Consider the following 19,517-nt stretch of genomic DNA (forward strand, 5'->3'; position numbering starts at 1 on the left):
TACCTCCTTTCTAATGTTTGTAAAGTTAATTTTCTAATTTATTCTTTTTTCTGACTTCTTTCTCTTGCCAAATTTGCCCGAGAGCTGCAGGGATGGCTATCATCGCTGAGCATTTGCTGTCTGCATTTGGCAGACCTTCCTCAGAGGTTGTGGATTTGTGTTTCAAATTTCTTGAACTTCTTCAAGGTTGAAGTTTACAATATTTGTTTCTTGTCTTATTTCTTTTGGCTGATTATCAAGGAGAGAATTTGGAGAAGCTACCTTACTACCAAAGTCTTAACGAAGTCCTTAAAAAGACGTTTGTGATCAAAGTATCAATCATCCGTACATTGAAATCCTTGTAAACAGTTGGAAAGCTACTTAATTTTCCCATCCTCCTCTCCTAACTCATCTCTTCTGTCTCCAATCTTTTACTGTAAATAAATGAAATTTCTTCCTATCAGATATGCTGCTGGCACCCCAACTTTGAGTGTTAGCTGGAGTTAGTAACTCACTTCCAAAGGACAGAGTATGGAAAGGGGAAAATAGTCACTTGACAGTTAAGAAAGCTGACCTGGGCACCTAGATGGCCCAGTCATTTAAGGATCCGACTTTTGATTTGATTTCGGCTCAGGTTATGATCTCACAGTTCAAGCACTTATCGGGCTCCTTGCTAACAGTGGGGAGCCTGCCTGAGATTCTCTCTGTCCCTCCCCTGCTCGTATGTGTGCACGTGCTCTCGTGCTCTTTCCTCTCTCTGTAATAAAATAAATAAACTTAAAAAAAAAGCTGACCGACGCTACCTTAACCAAGTGTCCATGGTAAACATCACTAGTGGTAAGTCATGTTAATAATATGCGCTCTTTCAGATGATGTGAGAGGGGCAGTGCTGTGGGTATAAAACCCCACAGTGCCATCTACCCAGTCTCATGAGAAAAACATGAGACAAACCCAGCTGAGGGTCACTAGAAAATATCTGACCATTACTCGTCAAAACTATTAAATTTATGAAAAACAAATGACTTAGAGACTATCGCACCAGAGGAGATATGACAATAGTGCAGTGAGTTTTCCTGGCTTAGATCCTGCATCAGAACAGAACATGAGTGAAAAAAACTAGTGAAATCCAAGAACATTCTGGAGTTTCGTTCACGTACCTATGTTGGTTTTTTAGTTTTGACAAATGAACCATGGTGATGTATGATGTTAATGGGAAATGGGGTGGGGGGGAAGGATATGTGGGAATACTTGCTAAGAAGGAAAATGTACTAATAGAATCCTTCTAAGCTATGCATATACTTTGATCATTTCCTAATGATCAGAATCTAAATTTTTTTTTTTTAATTTTTCAATGTTTATTTTTGAAGGAGAGAGACCGAGCACAAGCGAGGGGGTTGGGGCGGAGAGAGGGAGACACAGAATCCGAAGCAGGCTCCAGGCTCTGAGCTGTCAGCACAGAGCCCAATGCAGGGCTTGAACTCACGGACTGGACCGCGAGATCATGCCCTGAGCCGGACGCTTAACTGACTGAGCCACCCAGGCACCCCTATAAATGACATTAAAAGAAAAAAAAGTTCATTTGCTTTTTTTGAGTGGGGAGGGGCAGAGAGAGAGGGAGACACAGAGTCCAAAGCAGGCTCCAGGCTCTGAGCTGTCAGCCATTACTTACTTTTTGAAGAGATAAGAGATAAAGAGATAAAAATTCACTTTCTTCACCTCAGGATTTTAGAAGATAATGTATGCACTTGGAGGAATATTTGGAGAGAGGTCAATGACAAAGATCCAAAGGGTGAAAACTGTAAAGCTTAGGAGCAGAAATATAAAAGGGGTTCTTCTAAAGACAAGAGCAGCCCATGGGGCTAGCCTTAAAAAAGAAAAAACTTTTAACTCTCTAATTAGATGCTGTTAAAAAAAAAAAAGTCAGGATTTTATGATTGGATATAATTGAGAAACTGCATATTCCCTCTTAGAGTTTCTCTGTGACCGTCAGACGCCTCTCTCTTATAAGCTCCAAGTTCTGTTGTAAAGAAACCTGTTTAACATGGTATTTTCCCAAACTTACTTGACCATGGAACTTTGTCCTGTCACATCTGTGAAAATCTAAGCAACACCTGCTGTAATTTTGGAAAATTCTATTCTGTGTGAGTGATTTTTACTGTTAACCCTGATATTTATACTACTTGGACTATTTTACCACCAAAATAGAGATTTCTCAACCAATTATTCCAGAGAATTTACTGTCACTTAATGATCAGGACTTACTTAAAAATATCCTTACTATTTAATAAAACATAATTACTGAGAACCTCCTCTGTTCATCATGTTGGAGTACTGTGACTTTTAAAATTTCTTGGCAAACTGATTCTTTAAAAAATTTTTTTAACTCTGTCTACATGACTTAAACATAGTAATGAAATGTTGGTACACCCAGCACTGTTTTTTGGGTTTTTTTCTAAAACAAACTTACTTCTCTTGGGTTAGCCCAGTAATCTCTAAACATTTTTGGATGTTCACCCCATTAGTTAAAAACAAAACAAAAAACCTGTATATATCTAATCGTTGGTATATAAAATATATATTAATATATAACATGGTTTGGGCTTGAGTGGTGTTTTTTAGATTCTACTGATTTAAATACTTTTTATTGGTGTATTTAATACCGTGCACATTTAAAGTAATTATATGGCTTATATAGTTGGAATAATATCTACTATTCTCATTATAAAAGTATACAAGAAAGGATAGGATACAGATGAAATAAATTATTTGTCAATATCGTGACATTTGTGATAACATCATACTATTTAATATCTTAAAGGCCAGTATAAACTTTGTTCAAAGTTCATTAGTAACAAGCATTTGTCAATTTGTATTTCAAATTGATAATTTTTTTCTTCTCTGATCTGATTAGAAGATAATAAATACTTCTATGTATTATGCAATATTCTAAGTACTTTTTATGCATTAACTAGCTTAATCTTAACAACCACTATATGGGATAGGCAGTATGATTATTATGAAGAAATTGAGGCATGGAAAAGTTAAGACAAAGGTCACACAGCTTATAAGTGGCAGCATTTGGATTCAAACCTAAGAATTTGGCCCTACTTGTTACCTCTTATGTATAGTAGCCACTAACCACATGTGGCTATTTAAATTTAATTTATGTTTAAAAATTAAACATTTAGCTCCTCAGTTTCACTAGCTGTATTTCGAGTTTAATAACCGTATTTGGGGAGTGGCTATCATATTAGACAGCCCCTAGAACATTTTCATCACAGTAGATTCTTTCAGACAGCATTGACTTGGGTAGCTGCTCATCATGTTTCTATCTTGCGATGTGGCTTCGGGAGAGCTCATGCTATGAAACAAGCATTGGCTTAGCTCTTTTTCAGTTGTTTGCGTGTGCTTGCGTGATTCATATTGTCTTCAGTGTTTTTTGTAGAGATTTTTGAAAGACCACTGTCTATTTTGTAGTGTTTGGTTTAGTTAAAACCGGGTAATATAACCCATAACCCGACACACTAACTACAGGATGTCAAAATAGAGGGATGGACACCTCTGTCCAAAATGAGTGAGGACACCACTGTCCCCAATCCCTTGATGCTGTGAAATATCTCAGTATAGTCTGACACAGGATTCAGGAGACAATCTGCATGTCAATTTATGGGCAGATAGAGAAATATAACTAGAGGTTCTAACAGTCATCTTCCATCTACTTGGAAGGTCCCTATTCTAGATCTCTGACCTTACTTTTGAGCTGTTTATCCCTCTTCGTCAGAGCCTTGTTCTTTTATCATTGTTCCTCTGTCTTCCTCTTTGCAAAGAAATAAGCAAAACTTAGGCTGGAGACCAGCAAGACTATTGCTCAGCAGGGGAACTAAAATCTTACTTAACGGGACGCAGATGTTTACTATGTGGAATACAGGGCCGGAAGGAGACAGTACATGAAAAGATGAAAGTGAGTTTTCAAAGTTGCTTTCTTTGATTCTGTTAAGAAAAACCTTGGTTGCTTCTTTGACAAAAACCCTTTCCTAATGTTTTTTGCAAACACATTTTCTGCTTTTAGTGCCACATTTTCTGTTTGATTTACTATTTCACAAGAACTTTTTTCCTCAGTGCAATCATAAAAAATAATTGACATTTTAACTGAATTTATTTTACACTGCAATAGAACCTGATATTTCTTTGTCAACATGTGTGTGAGACAACAAAATAGGGATAGGTGTAATTTCACTTGCAAATCTTGCAAATACTTTTCATAAAGTTGTATACACAGTATTTTAAAGTGAAAGGTGGCAGGAAACTAGTAGACTCCATTACATCTCAAGACTACACTGTTCTTCTCAATAGGAGCACAATGGGGTATTTTGTGTAGGACTGTCCCACATGTCACTGGACATTTAACACTCAGGTCCCAGCCCACAAACCAGGCCCAGTCATTGGAACAATCAGATTCCTGGCCTATCTTCAGTGCCCCCCTGGGAGTGGGTACTACTCGTGTTGAGAACTCTTGGGCTAACAGTTTCACTCCAGACTCTCATTACTGCCTCAGCTTACAAGAGAGAAGATTATCAAAATTCTCCAATTACAATTAGACAACAATTCCCATTCAGGGCACCTGGGTGGCTCAGTCAGTTAAGTGGCCGGCTCTTGGTTTCGGCTCAGGTCACGATCTATGGTTCGTGAGACTGAGCCCTGCGTTGGACTCCCCGCTGACAGCATGGAGCCTGCTTGGGATTCTCTCTCTCCCCCTCTGCCTGCCTCTCCCCACACCTCTCTTTCTCAAAATAAATCAACTTAAAAAAAAATTCCCATTCAAAACAAAACACAGCCTTATTGTTTCTAATCACAGCTCCTATTCTTTAAGCATCTGTCATGAGCCTGGCACTGCTACATGCTGTATGTGCATTTTCTTGTTCCGTTCTCCTTGTAGTATGTGAAGTGAGGGTCATTAGCCTTGTTTTACAGATGAAGAAACTATTAAGTACGTAGTATACGGTTAAAATTCATCATCTAATATTTTGTCGGTATGTTCTACATGCTAGGCACTGAGATAAATTTCATGAACAAGATACACACAATTGTTGCCCTCAGTGAGCTTGCATTTAGTTTATGCAGCCAAGTAAGGGGAAGCATCAAGATTTTAACCCAGATCTATCGTTTCTAGAACTGCCTCCTAATTTCTACCTCTACCTCTATCTTTTTTTTTTTTTTTTTTAACATTTATTTATTATTTTTGAGAGACAGAAAGACACAGTCTGAGCAGGGGAGGGGCAGAGAGAGAGGGAGACACAGAATCTGAGGCAGGCTCCAGGCTCCAAGCTGTCAGCACAGAGCCTGATGCGGGGCTCGAACTCATGAACTGTGAGATCATGACCTGAGCCCAAGTTGGATGTTTAACCAACTGAGCCACCTAGGCATCCCCCAGATTATCTCCTTGAAGAAGAATTTAGTCAGCCAAGCTAATCCTAATCAATGAACTGTAAACATAGGTAGCAGATACTCAGCACTATGCAGCTATGGTCTTTATCCTCCTAGGGATTGCTGGACTCCATGTAGACAGCCCTCTGTTGAGCAGTGCAGGGCACAGCCTGCGTGGCTGTAGATGAGCAAAAGCCCAGTGGTCCCTGCCTGGAATACTTTCCCCTGTTCTACAGGATTCTTTCCTGCCTAAGGAAGTTGTACCTTATATTGAGACTCCACTAAAAAACCTTTCTCTGATACTTGGTTCTAATCAACCAACCTCTGTCCCTCTCTCCTTCCCTCCCTTCTTTTCTTTCACTGATGCATACAGTAGTTTTGAATGCCCATTATTTTTTCATGTTCTAGGGCTATGGTAATACAGTCAATGAGACAGCCCTTGTCCTCAAAGACCACACCACAGAACTACTTCTGTCTTTCCTTTCTCACTGTGTAACTCATATCGTGCCCACATAGTTTATTGAGTTCAGTTGTGTCTTCCAGTGCTTTTACTATAATGGTATTTGTAGGAACATTGACTAGGGTAACACTGATGTGTGTTCACTTAAGTGACATTCTTAATTTGGTTGGTGTTGTAAGTTTGCATGCCAGAGTGTAGATTGGTGTGCAGGGTTTTGTACAGAGGAGAATTGCATACAGTATATTATTTCATTCCTACTCACAAACACGGAGAAGCCACCGCTGGAGGACTTTTCTTTTCAGCAGGGATATCTAGTTGCTGATAGCAGATATTCTGTGTAACATGCACATGTTAGACATTAGGAATATAGTAAAAAAAAAGAGGAAAGGACTCAGCAAATTGGGTGGGTCGAAAAGTTTGAAAATTTTATTATTTCTCAAGATAAACTTTTACCCCAAAAACATGTTACTTGGGTGTGTGAAGTCCTTCCCGTTTGATTATGACTCACTGAGGGTGGAGGTCATGTCATTATCCTGTTTATGATGCTTATCGTCCCTTAACTATCTAGTGCCACTGCAAGTCACTGTTGGGACTAAATATGGGCTCAGTTTTTATTGACTTGAATATGAAAGCAGAAGGTGTTTTTATCAGGCAGAGAGTAAATAATACTGTGGAGAGATCATGGCTCTGGAAAACAGAAAACCTGGGTTTTATGTCCCAACTTCTTGAGTGTCTCATGTTGTGGCCTCGAATAAATCACCCAACCTCACTGGGGCCAGTTTCCTTGAAAAACGAGAGGACTGAATAAGACTTTCTCAGAGTTTCTTGCCTGCTGCCAAACTTCTGTGATTATTCTGTTACCACTGTACAGTAAATACCTAGAGCAGGTCACATGAGTGTAAGAAAATTTAGGTTATAAAGTCCTTATTTCAGTTTTTAAACATGGATAGCCTTGATTGGTTTTATTTCAATTTTCTAGAGAGAACTTGTATTTCAGCCTCCGACGATCTGCATATGCTCAGGCTAGGCATAAGACATCATCAGGTGGTTACATATGTGAGCATGAAACTTCTCAGTTGATGGTAAACAGTTTTCTCTTTTCTCATCTCTTTGGACAGACCCAACTTTCCCCCAAGACCCAAACATCATCACAGTGATTTCTTCAGCTGCTGTGATTGGCTTTTAGAGTTTGTACAGACTCCACAATCATCAAGCTCACACCAGGTCAGTAGGTATCACTGGATGTATGTGAGGCCCCTGCCTTCAAGGTGCGTAGGTTCTAGTAATAGAGTTCGAATGAATACATAATTAGCAGTAATTGGTACTTGAACCTAGAGTCTAACTAACTATTGAGATACTTTAAGGCAGGCCATGAAGGAAGGGCATGAGGGAAGCCTTGCCAAATTCTCTGCTCCAATTACAGATAAACACGATAAAAATTTCCAGTAAAGATTTTTAACTTCATGTGTCCTGAAACTCCTGGGGCCTGTCTGTAATCCTACACTGGAGAGCCCTCTTGTCCTTACAATCCAGCATCCAGAAAGTCCATCCAGAACTGAGAAAACAATGCCAGGACTGACTCTGTGACCTGTTAGTCTGTGCATATCAAATAAGAAAATTTAGGATGAGGCAGTGAGACTTTAATAAAACTCATTCGATTTAAGGTACTGCCTTTTACTTTGGAAATTAGTACGTCCATCCTAGTAGCTTGGTGTTTAAAATGTCCTTTTATGAAATGATGATGGCCGTGGTAAGTGGTTTGTTGTCGGTGGTTGATTGTTGCTTTGATTGTCAGTTTCATGTTCCTACTTGGCAAGGTCAAAGTTGATGGTGCTTGAATTCCTCAAGAATAACAAGCCATCGGTGCTTTGTGGACGTAGTTTGTGTCTTTACGGGACTTATCTTCTGCTCTTTCACCCTATGGGAAGAAGTCAAGTCAGCAATACTCTGCTCATTTTATGGTTAAGCAAACAGATTTGGAACCATGTGTTCTATATTTTCTATTAATGCAACACAGGCTTGTCCTGGCATTGATTAAAAATCTGCTCTCCAGACACCTCTGTACACAGTAATTATATGTGTGGGGTTATTACATATGAGGTCACCAGACCTCATGTGTTCCTTACACCTTGCAAATATGGAACCAAGTCCTTTCATGCAGTAGGGGAGGCGTCATCTTCAATATTGTGGTTTTAATTAGCAGTGGTAAGTTTTTTAAACTGAAAAATAGAGATGTCTATTTTCCTGGCTAAAGCTTCTAACATCTTTTGAGTATCTTGCTTTGAGGGGACACTTCACACATCAGGTTTTGATTCTCATGCTGTTGTTTTCCATTCTGAGGGGAGCCAACTATTATCCTAAAAGGTCAGTATTTGGCTTCCACGCTTAATCAAACAATCAGGCCTCATGGCTATTTTTCTATTAAATACAAGGGTTTTTTGTTAAATGCAGATGCCTTTCTGCTGCATGTTAGGTAGTCGCCTGGTGATCCAGAAGACTTAACGCAAGAACTGGCCACTTCACTTCCTTTTCCACTAATTAATGCAGGGGCTCCAGCGGAAGCATACCTTAGCATATCTATGGAGGAAAAAACTGAATCATAAGTGGAGCACAAAAAGTAATTCAGGAGGAAAAGAACTCTTTAAATGCCTCTACCCAGTTGCCCTAATGACTTTTTTTTTTTAATTGAAGTGTAATTACCGTGCAGTGTTATATGAGTTTCAGGTGTACAATATAACAATTCAACAATTCTATACATTTCTCAGTGCTCATCACAATAAGTGCACCCTTGATCCCCTTTATCTGTTACTACATACGCTTTGGAGTCCACAAGCCTGCCTTTAAATCTTGTCTCTCTTGTCTAGGAACTATGATTCAAGGTAAACTGTGTAACCTCCTCATTTGCAAAGAAAACAGCTAACCTGTTGTCCCTGGATGAGGACCCCAGACTGTGTTAAATTCACAGCACGAATTCTCTCACCTGTCCCACCCCTAAAGTAGTGTGGCGGACACTGCTTTGAGGTGCTTATAGAACCCCAATTTTGTGTGGGTAAAAGTGTGTCTCCTACATATTTGCTCCTCAAGCCTCATTATAGCTCAAGTGGCCACATAGATAGAATTCTCTGGCCGTAGAGACATGGGCAGAGAGCTGCTGGGGTTCTGACTTAGTTTTGCTGACCAAAGAGGACCCTTGTGGCTGGTTCCCTCTTCTGTTCTCTTTCTGCCCTAAATCCTGACACGATGTTGGAACAGCAGCTAGCGGTGCTCCTGAAGAAAAGGCTGAAAGAATCACAGAGAGCAACCCTCACATTGTTGAAATGCTAAACCAAGGTCTGCAGTTCCCGTTTTTCAGACTGTCAGTTATGTAGAAGAATAAACCCCTATTTGTTTAAGATACTCCTGTACTTGCAGTTACATACGTTCCTATCTGCTATGGGAAGTATCATTATTATCTTCAGTCTCCAGACGAGGAAACTGAAGCCCACAGATGTTAAATGATATGTCTGATTTGCACAGCTAGTCATTGATGGAACTGGAATTCAGACCCCACAGGGCTGACTTACAGCCTGAGCTCTTAACTACTTCTGGTTTTTGGAGGAATGAAATGAAATTACTCACATAAAGCATTTTAGCTTAACATGGTGCCTGGCTTGTATTACGTGCTCATTAAAATCTTAAGACCTTTCCCACAATCACATCTATTGCTTAACAACGTGACTCCTGGGTTTTGATTCTCATGAAGTTATTTTCCATTCTAAGAGGAGTCAACTTTTATCCTAAAAGGTTGGTATTTAGTTTCCATACTTAATTGAATAATCCAGCTGCATGGCTGTAATAGGTGCTCAGAGAGTTTGTTGAATAAGTGAATGAATAATTCCTTTAGAGAAATTTTCTTAAGTACCACTCTTAGGAGGTTGCTATATGCCTGTTTGGTAATGAAACAAAAATTTTTTTTTTTTTAATTTTTTTTTTTTTTTAACATTTATTTATTTTTGAGACAGAGAGAGACAGAGCATGAACGGGGGAGGGGCAGAGAGAGAGGGAGACACAGAATCGGAAACAGGCTCCAGGCTCTGAGCCATCAGTCCAGAGCCCGACGCGGGGCTCGAACTCACGGACCGCGAGATCGTGACCTGGCTGAAGTCGGACGCTTAACCGACTGCGCCACCCAGGCGCCCCCAAAATTTTTTTTTAATATAAGCATAGTACAAAGTTTGAGCAAAGTTCTGCAACGAGTCTGCCTTGGTTCAGGTCTAGCCTCCACCACTGATTGATAAGCTGTGTGACATTAGGCAATTAATTTAACCTCTCTGTGCTTTATCTATAAGATAGGGACAATAATAATCCAAATTGCCTCATAGTAATATTGTTAGCATTAATTGAAGTAATACATTTGAAACAGTTTTTAAAAGGCCTGGCATATGTACTCAACAAATGTTAGCTTTTACAGCAGTAACTATTAATTATTTTTATTAATTCACGTGTACCCTGTTAAAAGTGGTTCCAGTTAATGAAGCCACATTGAAAACAAGATCCTCATGGCATAAATGCAGCAATTCAAATGTGGGTTCATGGTGACTTCTCCACATTCAAATATAGTAGGATCAGAATAAAAATGGTGAGGGGGAAGAGTCTCAGCTTGGCAATCAGTACCTGAATTCTTGATTTCCTTTGTAAAATGTAAATTCACTTCATTCTTGGTGTGTGCCTTTTAAAATTAAGAAGTAAAAACACTGCATACTTTTAGTGACAAATTACAAAATGTGGTTCCCACTTGGTTCCCTTTGCCCGCTTCTGTTTTCAGATTTGCATGTAAGTTAGTTTGTTTGAGAGGAGTCAAATCAACTTGATCAGGAAAAAATAGCATCTCTCTATCTTACTAGCAACAATCATTGCAACTTAAAAATGAAACAGCAATGATGACGACAAAAACTAGCAATTATAATGTTAGCTTATGGAATTCTTTTTTTAATATTTTTTTTAATGTTTATTTGTTTTTGAGAGAGAGAGAGACAGAGACAGAGACAGAGTGCAAGCGAGAGAGGGGCAGAGAGAGAGAGAGAGGGAGACACAGAATCCGAAGCAGGCTCCAGGCTCTGAGCTGTCAGCACAGAGCCCAATGTAGGGCTCAAACTTGCAAGTGGTAAGTAAGATCATGATCTGAGCGGGAAGTCGGATACTTAACTAACTGAGCCACCCAGGCGCCCGTGGAATTCCTTCTTTTTTTTAAAGGGGCTAAAGCTTCTGGAAAGATGTGAAGAGATCTGCAGACCTCTTCTCTAGTGGAACAACCGTAACTGGTGAAAGTGATAGAAACAAAAACATGACTATTTAAAGTCTCTGGAAATTGTCCTACGAGTGTATAGTAAATGGAGAAATATTTATTCCGCAAAATCTACTACCTACGTAAGACCAGTGAGAGTCAGTGGCACTTGGATCATCGCCCTTTCCCTCCCTGTCTCTCCTTGCTCACTGTGCATGATAGAAGCGCCACTCCATGCAGGTGTGGCCGGGAAGATCGAGCTGCCATTCCCCCTGTTCCCAGTCAAGGGATATGGTATTCTACCAGGAGCAGCAGGCCAACGACATTTCTAACCACCTACAACTTCATATGCAGAGGCTGAGTTCTTGGTGAGTGCATCCATGAGGTTAGGTACTCCTCTCTTCCAAGAAGTCCCCACTCATAGGGTGGAGGCTGCTCTGAGCATGGTAGTCTCAGCATAATGGGTTGCTGACCATCGTGACTCATGGGGTGAAGATTCCACGCCAGGAGAGACCAGAGGCTACGCCCTCTCCCCAGGTCTCTGTTCATAAAGCATAGGTGTCATTCCAAGAGAAGCAGGCCCCTGCACTGTCCAGCAGCTAGATCAGTGGCTCAGAGATCTTGCCCAGCGGGCTGTGATGCAGCCAGAAAGAACAGAGAGCTCTGAAGCTCGCCCCCAAAGGAACTGACTTTATTTGAAACAGAAAGTTCAAATCTAAGGACACTCTCTAAAACAATGGAGATTTGGTAGGAAGAAATTAAGAGGGACTGGTAGTTCTGAGCTTCAAGCTAAACCATAAGCCAGCTAACTTACTAGAGAGAATCAGGAAAAGACATAGCTTCTAAAAGTTCCCTGATGTCAGAAAAAGGCTTCAAAGACTGGCCCCAAACTACCCCTGCCTGCACTTAATCAGATCAACCTGAGGAGCAATTTATGTCCCAGGACAATGTCAAAAAGAAAAGAATAATCACAAGCAATTAATAGAGTTTAACAGTTGAGTGTGATACCAAAAAGACAGACATCTAAACAGGTCAGGGAAAGAAAAGGTCTCTTTGACCTTGACAGTGCTAAAACCACTGTCATTCCAGACTGACTATGTGTGTATGCTGAGGCTTCACACTGCTGGAGGCAGGAAAAAGGAATTAGATTTCATTAAAATAGTATACCCAAATCACTAAACAAATAAATAAGTGTGCATGCTCACACAAAGGCCCAGAAAGGGAGTAGAAAAATCAGCACTGAGAGTTACTGCTCTATATTACCTAAAATGTCCCATTTAAAAGAGAGAGAGAGAGAGAGAGAGAGAGAGACATGGAAAGAAACAGGAAAGTGTGACTCAACAGAAACTATGAGGGGGGCTAGATGTCAAATTTAGTGGACAAAGACTTCAAAGTGGCACTTATAAATATGTTTTAAGAACTAAAGAAACCATACTTAAGGAAGTAAACCTCATGGCTAACAAAGCTATGATGACAATATCACAGCAAACAAAAGAATATCAATAAAGAGAAATTATTTTGCAAAACAGCCAACTGGAAACTCTGGAGTTGATAAGATACCTGAAATGAAAAATTCACGAGAGGAACCAACAGATTTGGAAGAATCAGTGAAGTAGAAGTTAGATTGATAGAAACTGCAAATTAAAAGGCAGAAAACAGAAAGAAAGAAAAAAAGAAAGAAAGAAAGAAGGAGAAAGAAAGAGAGAGAGAGAGAGAGAGAAAGAAAGAAAGAAAGAAAGAAAGAAAGAAATGAACAGAACCTCACAGAACAGAAATGTAGAGTACTATCATACCAACATACACATGATGGGAGTACTGGGAGGAGAAAAGAGAGGCAGAAAAGAGCAGAAAGTAATGTCCAAAAAAAGAAGGGCCGAAAACACCCCAAATTTGATGAAAACCAATCTACGCATCTCAGAAACTCAATGGATTGCATGCCAGATAAACACAAAGAGATCCAATAAGAGACACATCACAATTAAAATATTGAAATACAAAGGCAAAGAGAACATTTTGAAAGCAGCAGGAGAAAAAGGGCTGTTCATAGATAAATCAATCCTGCTAAGACCAAAATCTGACTTCTCAGAAACAGTGGAGGAGAGAAGGCCGTGAAACAACATATTTGGGAGTGTTGAAGGGAAAAAAACTGTCAACCGAGTATCTTATGTCCCGCAAAGCTATCTTTCACAAATGAAGGCCAAATACAGGCAGTTCCAGATAAAAACTGAGAGAATTTGTTGCTAACAGATCCACCTTACTAAAAATAATAAAGGAGATTCTTTAGGCTGAAGGCACAGAACTGCAGATGATAATATGGACCTTTGAGAAAAAACAGCAGGCACTGGGAATGGTAATCACATAATTATAAAAGACAGTGTAAATGTATATTTCTCTTCCTTTCTGCTCCCTGATTTAAAAATCAATTGGTATAGGGATGCCTGTGTGGCTCAGTCAGTTGAGCTTCTGACTTCAGCTCAGGTCATGATTTCACCGCTCGGCTCGTGAGTTCGAGCCCCGTGCTCAGAGCCTGAAGCTTGCTTCAGATTCTGTGTCTCCCCCTCTGTCTCTGCCCCTCTCCCACTCGTGCTGTCTCTCTCTCAAAAATAAATAAATAACATTTAAAAAAAAATAAAAAAATAAATAAAAATCAATGGAATAAAACAGTCTGTATATAATTATACTGTTGGGCCTAACCATAAGGCAGTGTGATATATCTGATGTAACAACACAATGGAAGTGGGTGGGAACAAAGCTGTATCCAGGTAAGGAAATGGTAAAAGGAGAGTTGAGGAGTAGGAGGGGGGGATAATGGATATTAGGGATTTGAGGAAATCCTAAGTAGTCCCCTACAGTATTTGCAAATGCTCGCACTTGCAGGGCTTTAGATGGCATGTTTTCCTCTTTGTAAACTGGAAAAATTCATTGTTGATTTAATATCTACTTGTGTCCCAAAAGGCACACTTATTTTTTGATGCTGAAATGCAGCCAGTTGGAATAATTGGTTGCTTGGGCTCTGTGATTGCATCAGACCTTGCTTTTCACCTCAAGGAAAGAAACTACTGGAAATTTACTGGCCACAAACCATTTTTATGCAAAAATGAACCCAAATTTTAAAAAATCATTGAATGCACTATGAATTTGACAATTATAAATCAAGCTTTGTCTTTCAAACTATATTCCTATGATTGGATCTTTGTTGAGATTTATTTAAAATTAAAGGCATCAGTCTGCTATTTTGGGATGGTTTTGCTTAGAAACCTTTTAGCAATTACAGTTTTGAGAATTTTTTTCTCACTGAGTCAGCTGAACAGCAATCGTGATATGATTTATTACTTCAGTTTTGTAGTTTCCACTTCCGAGGTGACTTGATTTATTTGACTGATACATTTCCGAAGGAAACGGAAAAGTAATTTAGACCCTCTACCACAGGGTCGTGATACGCTGTGGGTACGTGTTTGCAGCATTAGGTTTAATATAAACACTACTTTATACTCTGTAGCGAGGTAAGTTCTGGGGTTTTGAAGATATGAAGGTAAGTAAGATAGGATAGTCCCTTGTCAGCAGGGAAATTGTCATCTCGAGGGACAGTTTGTGCTGGAAACAAGTAATTTAAATGCAGTGTGGTACCATGTTAGAAGGAAGCCCAGATGCTCTGTGACAAAGAGGTGGGCATCAAGCAGGCAGGGCTGAGCAGGGAGAATTCTAAAGGAAAGCTCAGTCACGGGGGATTTTCAAAGGAGGCTACCAAGTCTTTGAAAATGTGTATTGGAGGCAGAAACATACATACTTTCTCTCTTTTTCACATCATGAATTAATCATTAAATAAATAGTAAATAATGTTTTAGAATAATTTTTAAAGAAATGACATCAACGATACATGTTTTAGTCAGGGATTTCAAATGAAAGGGATAGATACCCAACAAAAACCAACTTCAGCAAAAGAGGGAACTGCGACATTAGGCTTCAGGCCTACTTGGATCAAAGAACTCAAACGATGCCATCTCTGCCCTGTGGATCTGCTGGCTTTTGTGTGTTGACCTCATTGCCTCCTGTTGCAGATAAGAACTTATTATGTGTAGCTGAGGTGAAATGGATGTCAGTAGTCCCAGATTCACTAATTCCCAGTTTAGTAATCCCCAGGCAAAAAAACTTTTCTCTTCCACCATTTATATATAAATCTTAAAGAAAGTTCTGTCTTGCCATGCGTACTCATCCCAGACCTTGCTTGGGTCATGTGCTCATTTCTGGATCAGTCAATGGGTTGAGAATAGACTATGATGACTCATCCAGCCCGAGTCACATTCCCACATCTGGTAGAGGAAGTACTGTGTAGACCATATCTCCAGGACCACAAGAAATGGCATAGGGTGAGGAGGAATTTCTTAATAAAAAAGGAATTCCATTACCAGAAAAAGAGGACAGGCTAAAATGATGGCTACCTATAGCAGATACTGCTAATGGTCCCTCAATGTCTATATTTGTCTTTCTCTTTAACCCCAAATCTCCTAGCTATATATGTGTCCACCTAGAATAAAGGTATATTTCTTAGACTCACTTGCAACCAGGTGTGACCATGTGATGCAATCTGGCAAATGATTGTATGTAGGATTGTTATGTAACAGTTTCTGGAAATATTCCTTTAAAAATAGCTGTTATATACCTTCTGCTTCATTTTCCTAGTTTTTTCCTTCCTTTCTTTTGGAATTAAAATATAGTGGCTGGCTCTCTACCTGTCACATTGGACCAAAAAGAAAGGGCCATGCCATAGAGTCTCTGGGGACTTTGTAAAGCAGAGCTTCCATACCTTTCCTAGTTCCAAACTTTTATGTGAAAGAGAAATAAATGTCTGCCTTGCTTGAAGCACCATGTTTGATACAAACACATCACAATCCACGTCAGGGCAATTCAGTACTTTTCCCTCATAACTGTGCTTCCTCAAACCTTAATTATGATCTTAATTCAATACAGATACTGTGATGCAGTTATTCATTTAATCAACAAATATTTATTGAGACCTAAACTATGTGTTGGTTCCCGGCACTGGGGATACAACAGGGAACCAAACTCTTCGGTAGTCTAAGTTGACATTTTAGTTGGGAAAGGAGAAATAAAAGAATAGGTATATAATTTATAAATAGTAATGCTTGCTAGGAAAACATGAAGAAGAAGCATGGTTAAAGAGATAGAAGGGATATGGGAGTCTAATATTATTTTACATAGGATGGTAGAGAGGAACTTCTTACTGATAAAATAATATTTGAGCAGCGACCCAAATGAATGGAAGGTGTGGTGGTTAGTTTTATGTGTCAACTTGATTGGGCCACTGGGATGCCCAGATGCTTGGTTAAGCATTGTATCAGGGTGTGTCTGTGAGGGTGTTTCTGGATGAGAGTAACATTTTAATTAAGAGACTGAATAAAGCAGATTGCCCTCACTAATGTGGGTGGGCCTCATCTAATCTATTGAAGACCTCAATAGAATAAAAGGCCCCCGTGGGAAAGAATTCTTGCTCTCTACCTGGCTGTCTTCTAGCTGGGGCATCAGTTTTCTCTTGCCTCCAGTCTCACTCGGACTGGAACGTACACCATCAGCTCTCCCAGGTCTCCAGCTTGCTGATGGCAGATCTTGAACTTGGAATTCACGTGAGCCAATTCCTTAGAGTAAATCTCTTTTTGGCACAGGAAGGAACAGTGGGAAATCCAATGAGTTTAGAGCAGTGGTTCTCAAACATTTTGGTCTCAGGACCCCTTTGCATTCTTAAAATTATTGAGGATCCCTGAGAAGTTTGGTTACATGGATTCTATCCATACGTGGCATACTAGAAGTTAAAACAGAAAATTTAAAAATATTTATTCTTTCATTTAAAATTACAATAATAAACATATCACATGCTAATGTAAATAATATTTTAGGAAAAATAACGATTTTCCAAAACAAAAAATAAATTAATGAGAAGGGTAACATTGTTTTGCATTTTTGCTCATCTCTTCAGTGTCTGACATGCTAGAGGACAGCTGTATTCTCATAGCTGCTTCTGTATCCAATCTGTTGTAGTATGTTGCTTTGATTTTAGTGTATGAAGAAAATCTGTCCTCACGCAGATACATGGTTGGAAAATGGAAGTATTTTAGTAACCTTTAGGATATTTGCGGTTATTCTCCTTGATGCTATAATTGACCCTTGAACAGCATGAGTTTGAACTGCATGGGTTCACTTACACATGGATGTTTTTTCCCACTAAACAGCACAGCACTGTAAATGTATTTTCTTCTCCTTGTAGTTTTCTCTTTTTAAAAAATATTTATGTTTGCTTATTTGTTTGTTTGTTTGTTTGTTTGTTTAATGTCTACACCCAACACTGGGCTCAGACTCAATACCCTGAGATCAAGAGTCACGTGCTCTTCAGATTGAGCCAGCCAGGTGCCCCTGCTTTTTTAAAGTTTATTGTTTTTTTGTTTTTTTTTTTTTTTTTAGTAATTCCTTATATTTTTAAATAACATTTTCTTTTCTCTAGCTGACTTTATTGTAAGAATACAGCATATAATACACATAATATAGAAAATATGTGTTAATTGACTTTATTGGTAAGACTTTTGGTCGGGGCACCTGGGTGGCTCAGTCGGTTGGGTGTCCGACTTCAGCTCAGGTCATGATCTCACAGCTTGTGAGTTCGAGCCCTGTGTTGGGCTCTGTGCTGACAGCTCAGAGCCTTGAGCCTTCTTCGGATTCTGTGTGTGTGTGTCTCTCTCTCTACCCTCCTCCGCTCATGCTCTGTCTCTCTCTGTCTCAAAAATAAATAAACATTAAAAAAATGTAAAAAAAAAGACTTTTGGTCAACAGTAGGCTATTAGTAGTTAAGTTTTGGGGGAGTCCAAAGTTACACACAGGGGTCAGTGCCCCTAATCCTGCATTGTTCAGAGGTTAACTGTACATCAAAACTCAACAAGCGGTAGACTTTTAGAGGGTACTTACAATGTGGAATCTGAAACTATATCAGGAAAGTATTTGCTCTGTGTACCCCTGTGACAAAATAGGCATGAAAACAACACAGTCGTTTTAGAATAAAAGTAATTTTGACCTTCAGCCCCCTGGAAGGGTACCAGGAGCCACACTTTGAGAACCATTGCTCTAGAGCAGAGGAAGTGAGGAAAGAGGGGTGAAGATGCCATTGGGGAGTACGTGTAAGAACCTGTTGCTCGGGATGAGCACTTGGAAATCTATTCTCCATCAAAGGTGAAGTCCTTGTGGAGTTGTGAGTGGTGAAGTGAGCTGGTATAACATTTAAAAGATTCATTCTCTGTGTACATGGAGAATAGACTGTGGGGGGCCCAGAGTGAACAGAGAGGCTGCTTAGGGCACACTAGTCCAGGTGAGAGAGGATGGCATCTTGAACCACAGAAGACAAGATGGGGGTGGTGTGCCTCACCACATAAACATTTGTGGAACAATGTAAATGGGCACCTGTCTTTGCTTGAGGTCATTTTGCCACTCTATTAAGTGTGATTAAATGAATGTATACTACAGCCTCTATTTTTCTTTGTGATGCTTCTGATTCTCTACAAAAGCTCTTGATGTCTCAGGGAATCAAAGTAAGAGCATAAAAGAATCTTGGAGAGCATCTGCATCGATAATTTTTAAATGATTCTCTAAGGAGCCATAGGACCTCTATGAAAGTGGTATGTCAGTCATTATGGGAATTAAAGGAAACCAGCCACGTAGTGCTTCAGGCTCATCTCTGCTCCAGCCTGAGCAATTCCGCTTTTATCTGTTGTAATAATGGAGTCTTTAAAAACTTTTCTTCAAGGAATGCGTTCTGTGGCTAACTAGCAATTTATGAATACGTCTTGGCACTCTTTGCTGAGTCAAGGTGCAGCCTCAGAGTCCTCAAGACAGTTTTCCACTCCTATTCTAATAACAGCTCAAAACTGGCACTTCCAATGAATAATATTTGCCATTCCTTGGGGTGCCTGGATGGCTCAGTCGGTTGAGCATCCGACTTTTGATGTCGGCTCAGGTCATCATTCACGGTTTGTGGGATCGAGCCGCGTTGGGCTCTGCACTGACGGTGTAGAGCCTGCTTGGGTTCTTTTGCTCTCTGCCTCTCCCCCACTTGTTCTCTCTCTCTCTCTTTCTCTCTCTCAAAATAAATACATAAACATTGACAAAAATATTTTTTCCCTTCCTCATGTAAGCCCAAACCCCATATCTCATCATACAGCCATCAGTTAATTTCAGTGCCCCTCACACTGACTTTACTAGTTTCTACATTACACCCCACCTGCTTTCATGGCCATATTCGATCAGCCATGTAGAGATCATAGAATGGTCAAGCTAAGGAAATTTTTATAGAATGTTTAGGGTTTGAAAACTCACATGCCCTTCAGAAGACAA

Source organism: Leopardus geoffroyi, chromosome C3 (assembly GCF_018350155.1).
Source record: "Leopardus geoffroyi isolate Oge1 chromosome C3, O.geoffroyi_Oge1_pat1.0, whole genome shotgun sequence".
Classification (NCBI taxonomy): Eukaryota; Metazoa; Chordata; class Mammalia; order Carnivora; family Felidae; genus Leopardus; species Leopardus geoffroyi.